This window comes from Neodiprion fabricii, chromosome 5, assembly GCF_021155785.1.
Source record: "Neodiprion fabricii isolate iyNeoFabr1 chromosome 5, iyNeoFabr1.1, whole genome shotgun sequence".
Taxonomy (NCBI): Eukaryota; Metazoa; Arthropoda; class Insecta; order Hymenoptera; family Diprionidae; genus Neodiprion; species Neodiprion fabricii.
Genome location: NC_060243.1, coordinates 2,020,611 through 2,033,412, shown reverse-complemented (window position 1 = coordinate 2,033,412; position 12,802 = coordinate 2,020,611). Strand labels below are relative to the sequence as shown.

At 39.1% G+C, this 12,802-nt stretch overlaps 1 protein-coding gene across 1 annotated transcript in view; it reads right to left on the bottom strand.

The window, feature by feature from the left end:
- LOC124183061 (heparan sulfate glucosamine 3-O-sulfotransferase 1) overlaps positions 1–5,683 on the bottom strand; it is a 28,447-nt gene extending 22,764 nt beyond the window's left edge. The window contains exons 1-2 of the mRNA XM_046571059.1: positions 5,567–5,683; positions 1,917–2,259 (exon numbers count right to left, since the gene is read on the bottom strand). The gene's annotated coding sequence lies outside the window, so the exon portion shown is untranslated. The remainder of the gene's footprint in view (positions 1–1,916; positions 2,260–5,566) is intronic.
- Between the last annotated feature and the right edge of the window lie 7,119 nt (positions 5,684–12,802).

Here is a 12,802-nt window from a genome sequence, read left to right as displayed (position 1 = left end):
GAAACGAGAGAAAGAAGAGGGGGGGGGGGGGGGGGGTGGTGGAAGATCCTGGACGCGAGGAGAAATTGCGGCGAAAATTTGTATTTCGGTTACAAATAATTATATCCGTGAGAACGGTCAATTTCTTTCTTGTACATAATTATCGATTTTCCCAGGCTGTGTTGCGTACAGTCGTGAATGCCTATGGAATTAATGCAATCTAATCGCGAGGTTCACGTCGTTATTGCACGCGCGGTGGGACGAGTGAGCGGTGGAATTTTTTCTTTTTTTTTTTTTGTTTTTTTTTTTTTTTTTTCGCGGATGGTGTAACATCGATTATCCGATCAACCGAACAGAGGGATGCGATACGTGCTTGGGATGATGTTATTCTTTATACGCCTTGCGTGTGTGCTTTCTGGTTGTCTTTTTTTTTTTTTTTTATTTTTTTTTTTTTTTCACTCCCACCATCCTATCTTTTCTCGACGAGAAAGACGCGCAATTCGATTTTTATTAAACTCCGACGATACAAATAATACAAATGTGGAAATTGTTTGTACAAAAGTTGAAAAACAATTTTAAATACAATAGCTTAAATAGTTTGAGGATAGACGCGTGGGTATATCATGCATGTACCGCATACCGTACAGTTTTTATGTAACAAAGTCACCATAGGTCACGGTTAACGTGAGCTTTACCAATGTAAAGGAAATCCTCTCCTACAAATACATATACTATATATATATAGGTATAACACGTGCTTTGTTACTCAAACTTTTCCGTTATGTACAAACTTATCATACATAAATATATATATATATATATGTTGCGGGGTTTGGTACGTTGAAGAAGAATTTTTGAAAATAAAAAAAAACTAAAACGTACGCAAAATTGCGCCGCATTGTGCATTGTTTTTTTAATTTCATCTTTTTTTTTTTTTTATTATCATTCTTCAACGCAAACTTGAAACGCGCAAATTGCAAGTTGCAAGGAGTCACTCAACGGTCGGAAGTTTGGCTAGCGGGGAGGAAGGATGTACCCACGTACTTGACAAGCAAATTAGGTATGAGAGAAAACTTGGCAATCGTGGTGCCGCCTTCGGTGAAATTGAATGAAATTTACGCGATAATCTTCTACTGTTACAGCGGAGTAAAGTTTTCCCGATAAAACATGTCGTGTGTAACGTAAATAATAAATTAGTTTTTTTTTTTTTTTTTCTTGCGTTATTATTATTCGTTAGACTTTTGCGATGTAAAGTCATTCCTTTTTGAAACTACGTAGACTATATATATATGTATACATATACCCTCGGAAAAAGTAAGTGTATAAAAATTGAAAAAAAATTATAGCAAAAAGTTTAATTTCAACGTTATAACCTTACGCGTGCATGGAAATGAAAATTTTAACACCGTCTGGAAGAGATTTTTATGGGACGTTTTTTTTTTTTTTTTTTTTCATCATCTCTACGGTACACTTCGTGTACAGACAATGCATCGTATGTAGTAAAGATTAATTTTTGAAGTAACTTTTGCGCCAATGTGGAAAAAAAAATGTTGCAGATTTTACACGTCCTGTGGTTAATATAGCACAGCTTGGACCGTTTTTTTTTTTTTTTCTTATTATAGAAAACGAAAACGCTCGGAGAAATTTGAGTTTCAGGGCTTCGTTATTTATAGTTTCAGCAACGTTTTGGAAATTTTTCATTGAATTTAATAACAAAATGGCGGCGCGTGAACTTTCATCCGATCGACTCGAAAAACTTTTACGCAATATTCAAAGCTTGTTTATCGATCAGAGATCGTCTCTAGATTTTGCCAACTTCGTGCCCAAAAATTTTGTAATTATTTTCGCTTTCTTTTTTTTCTCTTTACCGTTATTTGAAAAAAACTTCTATCCTACCGAATCTACGTAACATTTTACCGGCTTGTTCAACGACTCACCTGAATTTAATTTCTCTATTTATTCACACGAAATCCTTGTGAATTCCTCGTCCTTTTCAATCATCCGCCTCGAATAGACGGCAGGTACCAACAGCTTCCCAGCTGCATCCGGTACCTCAAAGTCATCCCGGTTTGTTTGCGAACAATCGCATGATTAGCGATCTGCTTTTTTATTCATCTTCTAATTTTCTTTATTACTTTTCTTTTCCCCCCCTCTCTCTCTCTCTCTCTCTCCCTCTTTCTCTCTCTATCGACGATTGGATTATACCACGCGTGTGTATAATTTGTACTCTGCAACGAGGTTATTTTACTCCGCTCGGTTGTGGTTCTCAAGATATTTAGCCTGGAACAGAAAAATCAAAATACTAAAAAACAGTTAAAACGTATTGCGTGCAACGTTCTCATTTCGCTGTTATGTATATATATACATATGTGTAATATACATGTATACATGATTTTATAACTCCGGGCATTAAATGAGAAGACGAAAAAAGGTAATCAACCCTTGTGATTCGTCGTGCAGTTATTTTGCATTTAACCGTGAAAACGATTCTTTCAAAACGAGTTTCTGTCAATTATTAATCGCATTATTATTATTATTATTATTATTACACACTACAGATTTCCGTGTAAAAACAATTATTCACCGTATAAATGTAGAACGAAAGGTACAAAAAAAGGAACATTGAAATTGTCATCAACGAGAATTAACATATAATTGTAATAATATGTATAAAATTTCTATTTCAATAACGATATTTTAGTACCAGGTTAAACCTTTTTATTGTAAATTTTATTCCTCTCGTTCGTTTGTGTGAAATTTTTTTTTTCTTTTTTTTTTTTTTTTAACCAGAGCCTGTAATACGCGTAAATTATTATCGTGGGAATTGTATTCGTCGTTGTAAGATATTCACGGTTTCGTAACACGTAAATACGATACGTAAATTGGGCAGCGTGAGCTTCTCCTCGACTTTTGCGCGTGGTAAATTTTAAGGCAATTCAACAATATCCCGCGACTGATTCTCCTCGTCCCTCCTCTTCGTTCGTTACATACATCCTTACATATTATACACACACACACACATATATATATATATATATATATATATACATGAGTGTATAATAAATACGGTGTATAAGCTTCAACCCGGCTAACCCTCTGTAGTATATAATAATACTCGTAGATGGGTATATAGTTATGTATACCCCGTATGTACTCGTCGTTGTTGAAATCTCGCGAGGCGAGCTGTAGCTCTGCAAATTCCCTGGACAAATATTGTACCTGCTCCTTCAAGAAGGAGAGAGTATGACGGGAAAAAAGGGAAAAGAGAAAGAACAAAAAAAAAACTTTTAGGGATAGGAGGAGGAGGAGGAGGAGGAGGAGAGGAAAAAAAATTGTTCGATGTAAGAGAAACGTAGAATGATCTGAATTTTGTATCTTATACGGAGAGACAGAGAGAGAGAGAGAGAAAGAGAGAACGAATTAATGATGATTTATAAGCAAATATTGTTTAAGCAACGTTCGATGTAAATTTTAAATAATTTCAGAGTCGTAATTATGTGATCGTATATTTTACATAATTGATTGCAATGTTCGATAGAAGAGATTGTAAGAAAAGTTGTTGCTGTGCGGGTGAGAAAAATGATCACGGTAACGAAGTGACTGATTATTAGGTGGCAAAAAAACAGACGTACATGTATAAATGTAAAGAGAAAGAGAGAGAGAGAGAGTAAAAATACGTGGTGGATATTTTGTTATTTTTTTTTTTTTTTTTCCATCAAAATCCGAACACGAAGTGAAAATTTTGAATTCCTTATTTCGGCTCTTCTTTTTTCTTTGTATAATTAAGGAGAAATACACACCGTGTAAGAAAAGAAGGAGAGACAGAGACAAATTTGTACAATAATATGTAAAAAATCTACGCGGTGAAAAAAAATTTAACCAAGCACAATGTATTTTTGCAATTGGTCCGGAGATGGGAGAAGAAAAGAGGCACGATTCGAATCTCAGGTGAGCGCATTGATGTGTGTCGTATGATAACAGTGGCCGAAGAGACTTTCTTAGATAAGAAATATAAGGAAAGAGGCGATACGAGGGCCGAGGGGAGAATTGTAGTAAAATGAAACGGAGAACTTTGAACGTACGTAAAACGTAAACGTGAAGCGGAGAGCGTAAAAACCGTCGAAATCACGTTTCTACGATCTCTATGCGTTATAATAACCGCTCGGATTATTCCGCGGTGTGCAGGTCATCTTTCTTGGCTGCGTGGGCGAGGAGAAAATTAGATCTGTGTGTGTGTGTATATGGGGCGTTCCACGCCAACTCGGTGAACGGTTGACATTGACTTTTTTTTTTTTATTTTACCGAGGATTTTTCCTACCTTAGTACGAACCCTGAACTTTGTACGAAAACCGAGAAAAGTTTTTGTGACGAGAGAATATCGAACACATGTACTCGAGGAGTAAAGATCGAATCGAGATATTTGTACCGGTGAAAAGTTGACTCGAAAAATATTCTCAAGCTTTTTTTATCACGCGAATTCTTCCGTTTGAAAAATTTAGCCCTCTTCGAGAGAGAGGAAAGATGTTGGAAATTGTTTGCCGTGGGTATCGACTACGGGAAAATTGATTTCGCGACGTTTGTTTCAGTTTCCATTTTTCATTTCAACGAGGTGAAAAATATATTTCTGTAATCGTTGTTGTATTTAACAGGAACGGATGTTTCATGCGGTGGCAAAAAATTGAAGCGGAAATCGCGGAACGAACGAAAAGAGAGCGAGAAGCTATTCAGGCGTCGTTGTAATAAATAGCCAAGCTATCGTTACGCTGCATCGCACGATACCTATTTTTAATACCAAGTGCAATCCTCGCGTATCAATTTCAAATTCTACGCATATCGTCCGATATACAACGCGTGCGTGTATTGCAAATACCTAGACGCGAGTTGCGTAAATCTTTGATCTGTAAGTTTGTACGCGCGTATATTACGCGTAGCTAGTAAATTATATCATACATTACCGATATTTGCGCGTTTCAAACGCCCCGGAATGCGTTTTATTCCACGCGGTTATACATCCGCAAAAGTACGAGACGTATCGATGAGTCTGTTTAGCAATTATTTTTTTTTTATTTCCATAATCCTCGTTACTATTACGAGTATAAACTACGAAGCACGCGGTGTGTTATTGTCTCAATATTTCACTAGATAGAAAAATTACTGGAACACCGTGCGAAGGTCTAGATATAGAATATACATGGATAAATAATCAGCCGTGCGGTATTAAAATCAGTAATACCACTGCAGAAATATTTAGAAAATCCTATTATTAATTTCATATACATACGTGATGCTGCAATCCTTACATACCAATTTCAAATTCCATACACATCGCCCGATATACAACTAGGGTAAAGACGAGTGATTAAAAAAAAAAAAATTCTTGGTAAAATAAAAAAAAAAAAACTATCACGGTTAATCGTTTACCGAGTTGGCGTGGAATGCCCCTTACATGTTTGTATTAAACATCCTACATCTCGTAGATCAAGGAAAGTGGTGCTCTTGAAGAAATGATGCGAAGAAAAAAAAGTTGTGGGCGGGGGGCGGGGGGGGGGGGGGGGGGGGGGAGAGAAAAATGGACTTCGACTCTGACCTCAGCCAATTTCGGTATCACGCAAGTACGAAGGAAGAAACCGGAGCTTTTCCGAAAAGAGCCGCGATCGTTGGCCGCGAAAAAACACGGCGAAAAATTCCGCGCACCTTAGAAATTGTTCGGACGTCTAGCCGGCGACGTCGTGACTGCAATAACGAGAGTCTTCGGCGTCTGTGAGGCAATTCGCCTGTAAACCAGCTCAGCTGTGCACACTGCGAAAGTGGCGGTAATAACCGTATTCCTAATGGCCGAGTCATGAACGGGGGATGAAAAAGTTGCCGACTTTTCCAACCTTCTTCTTAACTCGAGTCGAGGCTATAAAAGAACAGAGGTCGAACCGCCCGGTGAAATAGCCACGCCGGTTTTTATACGATACAACATTAATTTATACGTAAAATCGACACGGTCTTACAATTTCACATATGTTTAAATACGCGTGTTGATTTTCCGAGGAAAAAATCTTTCTCTTCTCCGTGTCGCTTGTAATTTTCTTTTCTTTTCTTTTTTTTTTTTTTTTTTGACTTTGGTTGGTATATTTGAAACTCTTTGTATCCTTGTAAACGGCTTGTTGTCGTTATTGATCGAAAATTCATCCCCCCCCACCCCTATCTCAGAATTGATGAGAATATAATAGAGCGAAGTATAAAATTGCATTCAAATTTTCGCGATTCTTCGAGGAAGTCTATTACTGAGGTACCAAGAGACTGAAAAACCACAGCAAACCCTAAAATACAGTTTAAACGAGAGATTTTTTTTCCAAAGTTGGTTCACCTCGGTGAAAAAGTTTCGAGTGCTCTTTAAACGGTGAATTTATACCGGCGTGTATGCTGCGAGTGAGGAAAAAAAAAAAAAGTAAATAAATTTATCAAATCGATTAAAATAATATTACGGTTGGGGTAAGTATCAGGGCGGTTCATTTTGTAACTTTTTTTTTTTTGTTTTTTGTTTCCTTAAGGTTTCGACTGTCGAAAAATTTGCAACGAACGGTAAATATTTTTTTTTTTTTCCAGTATCCGTCAGAAATTTTTCCAGTGACACTTTGAAAAAAAAGAAAAAAAATAGGTCAAAAATGAAAATCCCTAGCAAGTTTATGCCCGAGACCGCGGAGTCTCGTACAGTCCATCATCGAACGATCGATTTGCAAAGTTTGGGAGAAAAGCTTCGCGCTGCTGGTCGTAACTCGAACTCTATCTTTGTTATACGTACGTTATACGTACATGTATAAACGTACCACACACCTATACATAAATATTACCGAAGCTCTCAATTCAAAGCGAAACAGAACACGCCGGGGAGAGAGAATCGAGGGTAGCTTTCGTTCCTCCGGACGAAGTTAAGGGCCGAATTAATGACCTGGCTTAGGTCGACGGTGGCGCGGTGAACGTGAAGAGGAGGTTGTCGCTCCTGACGGTGGTTTTCCCCTATGTGGCAATCCGCAAAGTGTCTCCATTGTTCCTACACGTATGTAACCACCCCCGGTGCAGGGTACAAACGGCACAAAGAGAACCTCGGTACCTCGGTTATATTATACCTATACGTGTCGGAGTTCTTGGGTATACGGGTACGTCCATGTGTTCGTTCGTTTCACCCTCTGCAGCTTTCTCAACTGTTAATTTCATCCTGCAATTGCGTCACAAGGATCTCTCGAGGACCGGAAACGAACTTCCGAGGTCCTCGGAACTCCCGAACCCTTGAATGTAGACAACCTCGGATGGATAGGATGCCCCGAAATGGTCATTCGTGACGGTGGATTCTGACCGTTGGTATGTCATGTTTTCGCTGAGCTACTTCACGTCGCTCGTACAACCTAGGAACGTCATACGTATGTGCTGTGTGTAACTTGGGACAGAGCCTTGAAAAGGTTATTCTTCAAATTGGAGCTGATTTCCTAGTTTATTCAGATTTTTGGTTGGATTCCAATCAACCTTTTCAGGGGCACGTCAAATCTGTCGAAAGGATTTAGATGAAATTTGGTATGCGGGGGTTTCTCAGGTCGCTGATTAAGAATCTGAACTCGAAATTACAAAATTGAAAATAGTGGATCCAATATGGCAATATCTGGTAACTTTTGGGGTTTTGGTCCATCATAATGGATTCACCGCTTTGAATTTTCAAATTTTAAGTTCAGATCCGTAATCGGCCGTCCAAAAACTCCCCCGTATACCAAATTTCATCCAAATCCGTCCGGTACGTTTGAAGTACCCCTGAAAGGGTTGAATGGGGCTATCCACCCTCTTCGGGGCACGAGTTATAGTTGAGATAAAAATCTGAAAAAATTAGGAAATTATTTTTGAATTATGCGGAGGTGATTTGAGGGGCGAGCCGGTCGATATTCAAAAATGACCTTTTTAAGGACCACCCTAACGGACCCATACGATTCTTTAATGCCGTAGGGATATTCGGCAGTCACGCGAAGAGGTTTCCTCCGTTGTAAAAATGGCGAACCTTTCCAAACCTCTTCTTTTCTTCGGGCTTATTTTTCCATCCGCATCCGAAGTTCCAGCCGTTGATGTTGAGAAAAAAACGTCATCCCTTAGCAGATCCTCCCTATTTCTTCCTCTTCCGGCAGCTGTTATACCACGTCGCACTTGTACCGATGGCTTTTCTCCCTCGTATCCTCGATTCTCCCGCAGAACCATACCGCGTACCCGAGGCTCTGGTAGTAAACGACTTAGAGGGCGGATGGTGAAAGGAAAAACTCGACGAATTTTCCATCCCCGTTCAACAAGATGTCAAGTATGCTTGTATCAGGTTTATCGCGGCGCTGATCGTCGAGTGCCAAACACCTTTCTTAAACAACTTGCCGTATTTATACGCGACTCCGGTGCGATCTCTTTTAACCAACGCTGTTCAACCCCCAAAAATTTAGCTCGCGTAGAATTCTCGCTAGACTAGCTAGCAGCCAGTCCGGGTAAATGGAAACCTTGGAGTTTCAATTTATACTTGTCCTACTTTCTCACGAGCCGAGTCTGCGTAACTATATTTCTCATCGTGCATGTCCTACTCGTTGTGGGTGCACAACGTAAGCAGATTTCTCAAGATTAAACGTTTTACGGATCGAACAAATAATTTACATCAATTATCCAAACCCAACAAGTTTCGACGCCGGATTTCAAGTGGTTACAATTCGTCTCCAGCCGAAACGGATCGAGTGTTTTTTTCATTTCACGCTTCGGCATTTATGCGATTTCAACCGACTGTATCTGAAATATTCCAGCGTAACGGTTTGAAAAATAGTTGATTTTCGCCATATTTTTTTTTTTTTTTTTTTTTTTCAACCGTCAAATCAAGAGCACTCGCGAAGAAAGGAAAATAATAATTTTTAACCGTTTGTTTTTGTTTTATTTCTTTTACATTTTTTCTCCTTCGCGGTTTTCTCGAAACGTGGTTTTTCATAACGTTGGACACTCTGAAAAGAAGAGTTTTCAAGCTATCGGTCTCAAATTCGAACACAACATTCTTCACACCACGATCTTTATTTTGCTACGGCAACTTTTTTTCGTTGTTGAAATCTTCATATTTTTTTTAAATAAGAACTGTCAAAAAAAAAACGGACCAAATGCAATAAATTTTTATCAAACCGCCACCATTCTGTCAATATTTGTGTGTATATAAAAAAAAAAATAAATAAATAAAAAAAAAAAACACCTTCGCAGCAAGATAGTGGCTTTCATACCGATTAACAATATTTTCACATACTTTGTTTTACACAATATTTATCGTTACACTTTGCCCGCCGTGGGTAACCACTTTTTTTTTTTCAAAGCCATTTTCAACCTTACGAAATAAATTTAAACAGAACAACAAATAAACGTGTAAAAACTTAATTATCTGTTCTTCGCGGGTGCTTTGATTTGACATTAAAAAAAAATCAGACTCATCAGCCTATTTTAACCGTTAACGAAAACAAAAAAAAAAAAAAATCGAGGAAATCAGCAATTTTTCGAACCGTTAGACTAGATCGATCCCTGAATAAAAAGACGAGATAACCGATTATTTGTAATTGAAAATCACACGACGAAAAAGTAATTGATTGAAATATCGGCTTTTCGACAGTTTTCGCACAGGTTTCTCTTCACGTTTTCACGTGATCGTCGTATGATCCCGTTCCAATTACGTATCAACTAAATTAGCAATTCCTCGTCTTCTCGTCGACACTTCCGGCCGGTCGACATCAGATTCTGCGACATCCGGTAGGTGACAAGTGTAGCTGTCAAAGTATCATCGGCCACGTGTCAGTGTATAATCGAACTCGGAGTCAGTCGGACGACGTGCTTTTCTCTCCTCCTTCCATCTGTTCCTCCACGAGCTTTATACGTTTCTACACGCACACACACACACACACACACGCGTGTATAATACGGAGTTACGGACGGTACGTGGTCCCGCAAGCTCTTCTCCGAGCAAAGGAGCCGAGGCTGCTTCCGGTTCTTCGTCTTGTATACGTCTTCCGCACACACACCAGTGGTAAAGAGAAAGAGAGGCCGAGAGGGTCGGCTTCTCCCCTTTTTGCGCAACTACTGCTGCTAATTACGCGCCTTACCTCCGCCATCCTCGACTTCTAATTGCCCCATGTCGCTACCCAAATTGAATTCTTGTTCAGACCTCGAGGGGTGCATCCCTACACCGGGTTGCGAAGGTCGCCCAATTGCCAAGACGGAAACAAACCGTGAATTTGCCGAAAACGAGGAAACGCGTTGTTACAGCCACTACTTCGTTTCTTGTTATATTATTATATTATTATATTAACCCCCGTGCGCTTGTAACCCGCGGTTCTTGACGAAGGGTATAATTGCAGTGCTTGCGGCTTTCTTTACTTTATTAATTTTCACTCTCCCTCTCCCTCTCCCTCGTTTCGCAAACGCAGTCAATATTTCTCGGTATACTTGTTGTTTGAATATCGGAATAAAGAGAGAGAGAAGTTAGAGAGAGACGGAGGTTAACGAAACAGGAAAGTTAGAGACGGATTAGGCAGTCGGTCTAGATCTTCTGGCCAGGAACGACGAGTATAACACCAGGTGAGACACTTGCAGTTAATATCGAATCCGGTGACTGAAATCATTTGAGTTAAACTTGAGCCACGAAAGCAGCATCTTTGCATTATCTTTTTGCGATTCGCTCTTCCAAAAATTTATGTGTTACATTTGTTACTAGGGGTCAAGAAGCCTGTCTCAAATAATAAAACAGTGAACAACATGCAAGGTGATAAAACAAATGTTAATTTATCGATAACCTCCAACGCTTTGGTTACATTTTCTTTTTTCTTTATCCTGACTCGTCATTTGAAATTCTTTTATTTTTTGTCGTATGACATATCGGTGGGGAAAAAAAAAAAAAACAAACTCAATATTTTGTGATAAGTATAGTATTATCGCTGTTAGTCACATAAAAAAGTAAATTTCTCATATTATTTCAACGTTAACTTTGAATAAATTTTAACAGAGTTTAATTATCAAAAAATTATATCGTACGGTTTTTTTTTTTTTTTGTAGCAGAGCATTGAATTTCCTAAAAAAAAAACTATCCAACGTTTATCTACATCGTCTCGTTGCTGAGCTAAAAAAGTACCGAAATTTATGAAATTACTATGGCGTGTTAATTAAATGGAAAATGTAAAATTGCGGTCAGGAACCATTAAACATTAAAATTAAGGATTGAAGTTATAACAGGCGTCTTGTTTCCTATTCCTACAACTATTAAACGTGAGTATTTGAGAAAAAAGTTATGTACACATACGTATAATCTCGAGCCTGTGCTCCAGGCCGAGCGGAAATGGCGCTTCGGGGCTCGCTTGGCCGGAAGCCAACTTTTGTTGTTGAATTTAGCATAAAAAGCAATTATACCGAGAGGTAATACGTATGTTGAGAACAGATAACCGCGGATCCAACCCCAGCGATCAGTTCCAATAATACCGCTCGATTCGTTCCGCGACTTTTCCATTTAACTCCCTGACTTTTTTCTCGTACAGCTTTCGACAGGCTGGCTGTAGCTACGTGTAATGTCTGCATGGAAGTGAGTTTCGAGGGAAAAGTTGAAAAAAAAAAAAAGAAATAGAATAAAATTGAAGATAAAAAGATCTAGGACCGAGTTAGAACATGGATTTTAAATAAATGAAATTTTACCGACTCTCTTTTTTCCGCCACTTCTTCGATCGGAACGATACATTCGATCTGCTTTTACTTCCGCGCGGATGTGATTGACTTGACGTTAATTCGAATTTGATTTATCCTGAGGTTCTCTCGTAAGTTCCGAGTTTCACGACACGCGTGTTTCTACAATTTCCTTCTTTCCGGAATCGTTCTGTAATCGATAAACCCCAATTCCGACTAGGATAGAAGGTATTGTTCGGTTATTCCAATCCTCTATAAATATCCATATAATAGAATCTGGCTTCCGCCGGTTTCGCGCATTTATATGTAGATGATACAGCGGAGTTTATCTGTTCACCGTCATCTTCTCTCATGTATCATCTATTCATTCGTAATCTCTACACAATATCGCGCGTGTCTCTTCGATCGTACCCACCCGCCTATCTGTGTAGAAACTGGTGTACAAAGATATCTGTATTCGTAAGATAGACGATGATGTAAACCCTTTACATTGCTGGGTATACAAAACAAGCTACCCGACAGATAAGGCGTCGAGTCTCGGGGGCTGGAAGGTACGAAGACAGTCACAGTCGACGCGTATATCGGCAAAGAATGATTTATTTTCACAGTGGTGCGAGGAGGCACGTCTGGAGGAGGTGAAGTCGGAGGGAATGCGAAGAACTTGGTGGGTAATCCAAACTCTGTTTCTTTCTCTATTTTTCAGGTGCGGGCGAGAAAGCAAAAACGAAGAAGAAGAAGAAGTAGAACGCAACCTACGAGCTTACGCGGATGGTTCGTAGGTATGTACCTCATTTCGCGAAGGGGGAACGAACGCGAACCAGTCTGTCACTGTCCGCCAAAGATATCGACGTCGTGGTTAGCTCGCCGGCTCTGCTACTCTATCCTCCAGACTGACGGTGAATTTTGCCCGGGGAAATCGTATCGCTGGATTAAATGAAATATTGACAAAACAACTCGGCTCTCGTACCACGATATCACCCTTCGATCTGCTACCCATTATTTTCGTCATTCGATTCCTCGATAACAAAAGAAATCAACGAAGATGAAGAGAACGACATTGTATTCCTTCAAATAATTACACATACTATATATATATATATATAAGTATAGGTATAATGTACCATCA